Genomic DNA, 2,500 nt, shown 5'->3' with positions numbered 1-2,500 from the left:
CACACACACACACACACACACACACATACACACGCGCGCGCATGCACACACCAGGGGCGCTGCTAGATAATTTGGGCTCTATGACAGACAATAATTCTGGGCCCCCCGATAATATATAAGGGGGCCCCTGTCATTGCTGGGCCCTTAGAATCATCACACACACACACAGGCACGCACACACGCACATAAACACACTCACACACACGTACACACACACAAGCACGCACATGCACATAAACACACATGCTCACACACACACACACACACATGCTTAACACACCCACACGCACATGCACACACGCACACAGGCACACACACACATAAAAAGACACACACACACATGCAGGCACTAGCACACACTCACGCCCACACACACACACACACACACACACACACACACACACAGAAGCATACATATACACGAAAACAAACACACACTATGCACACACTCATTTACATACACAAAAGTAGGGGACAGAGTAGGAGATGGAGACAAATTGACAAGCGTGATTTATTTTTGTGGAGAGAATGTGCAGGACTGGGTGGCGGTCATATTTTGTACCACTCTGTGGTACATCTAGTTCCGACTCTAAGGGAGGGTTTCTCATGGACTGACTGACTGACTGGGAGTCCTTTGACTGACCAAGAATAATTTCCCTAAGTGTGTCTTCATCCATTTAAAGTTAAAGTTGGTATTTAGTGGATGCTTTTATCCAACTGCCAGGCAGTGATGTTACTGCCGCTTCACGACGTCCGCATTTAGATGTGGGCTCTCTGTAAACTCTTTATCGTTTGGATTGATTGATTACTTCCTCAGTACCCTCTGAGACATGGTCAATCTGTGTGTGTTTTTACCTTGTGTTTGATTTACTGATCTCGGAACAGTTCATTGGCAACGTCAAGGCTATTCTGGCCAAGGCTGAATTATTATGACCGCCGCGCAGCGAAGCGGCGGTCATATAGGTTTAGTTTTTTTTTTTTTTTTTTTTTTTCGCATGCCCAAATTTCCGTCAATGATTCCGGGACACTGAAAGACCGGGTACACGAAAACTTGGTGGACATGTAACCCCACATGGATAGCATGGAACCATCGTTTTTTTCGTTTTGATCTGTAGCCCCCGCTGAATTGGACCCCAAAGGAGGGTAGGGCAGACACAGTTTTCTGTGAATATCTCGAAAACCGTAGGGTTTAGGAGGACCTTTTTTTTTTTTTGTATGTTGATCTCAAGGGGCCATGTCAACCCATTCCATAACCACTCATTTCATGTATAGCCACCTAGTTAAACACAAAAAAAAGTAAAAATGAGGTGGTGTAATTGAAGGTATCTGTGACCTAACATAGTCAAAACTGCACGAAATTGGAAGTGTAGGATCATTATGACACCCTCTGTATGCACGCCAAGTTTTGTGGAATTCCGTTCATGGGGGCCACACAATAAATTAATTTTATGTTACTATACACCAACTGGCCTGTAGGTGGCCGGAGACAGTTTTCTGTGAATATCTCGAGAACTGTAGGGCCTAGGAGGTCACCTTTTTTTGTATGTTGGTCTTAAGGGGCATGTCAACCCATCCCATTACCACTTATTTCATGTATAGCCACCTAGTTAAAAAATTAAAAGCAAAAATTAGGTGTTTTCATCTCAATATCTCTGGCTGACAAGGTCAAAACTGCACGAAATTAAAAGTGTAGGATCATTATGACACCCTCTGAATGCATGCCAAGTTTTGTGTACTTTCGTTCATGGGTAGGCCTTACAATAAAATAATTTATGTGTACATTTAGTGACGTTCACCAACAAGGATTCCCGGGACACTGAAAGACCGGGGTACACAAAACTTGGTGGGCATGTACCCCCACATGGATAGCATGGAACCGTCATTTTTCGTTTTCATCTGCAGCCCCCCCGCTGGACTGGACCCCCGAAAGGAGGGTAGGGCAGACACAGTTCTCTGTGAATCTTTTTTATGGTATGTTGGTCTCAAGGGCCCACATCAACCTGGCTCATAATCACTCATTTGTGATTTGCCCCCGGTAAAAAAAAAAATGAAAATCAGTAGGATTAAAAGAAAGCCAAAATAAATATTCATCATCATCATCATGGCTGCATTTTCAGTATTGGCGAGAAGTAGTCGCTTTGTCCACTAGATGGCGATCGTTGCAGTGAGACGTAATTTTGTTGGAAGTTAAAAGTGGGTTGGAAAAAAACAATGGACGCTTCATACAAGGACTGTAATTTACATTTTTTAACATCTAATAAGGATAGGGACGATGTTCACATGAAGTGTAATTCCCATTTCTTCTTGAAGCCAAATAAATCTGAGGATGTTTATCGGACATGCTTGGTTTTTACTGCAGGTAACGTTAATCTTGTAATATCAATAAGGACCTAGGTAATGTTACCGTTAAGCGTTGGTTGAGTGATGGAGGCATTTGATTTATTGCATTTGTAGAAAACTATAAATGCGGTTATACCAAGCAAATGTATAGCAGCACTGT

Source organism: Alosa alosa, chromosome 19 (assembly GCF_017589495.1).
Source record: "Alosa alosa isolate M-15738 ecotype Scorff River chromosome 19, AALO_Geno_1.1, whole genome shotgun sequence".
Classification (NCBI taxonomy): Eukaryota; Metazoa; Chordata; class Actinopteri; order Clupeiformes; family Clupeidae; genus Alosa; species Alosa alosa.
Note: the sequence above shows the minus strand (reverse complement) of the source record.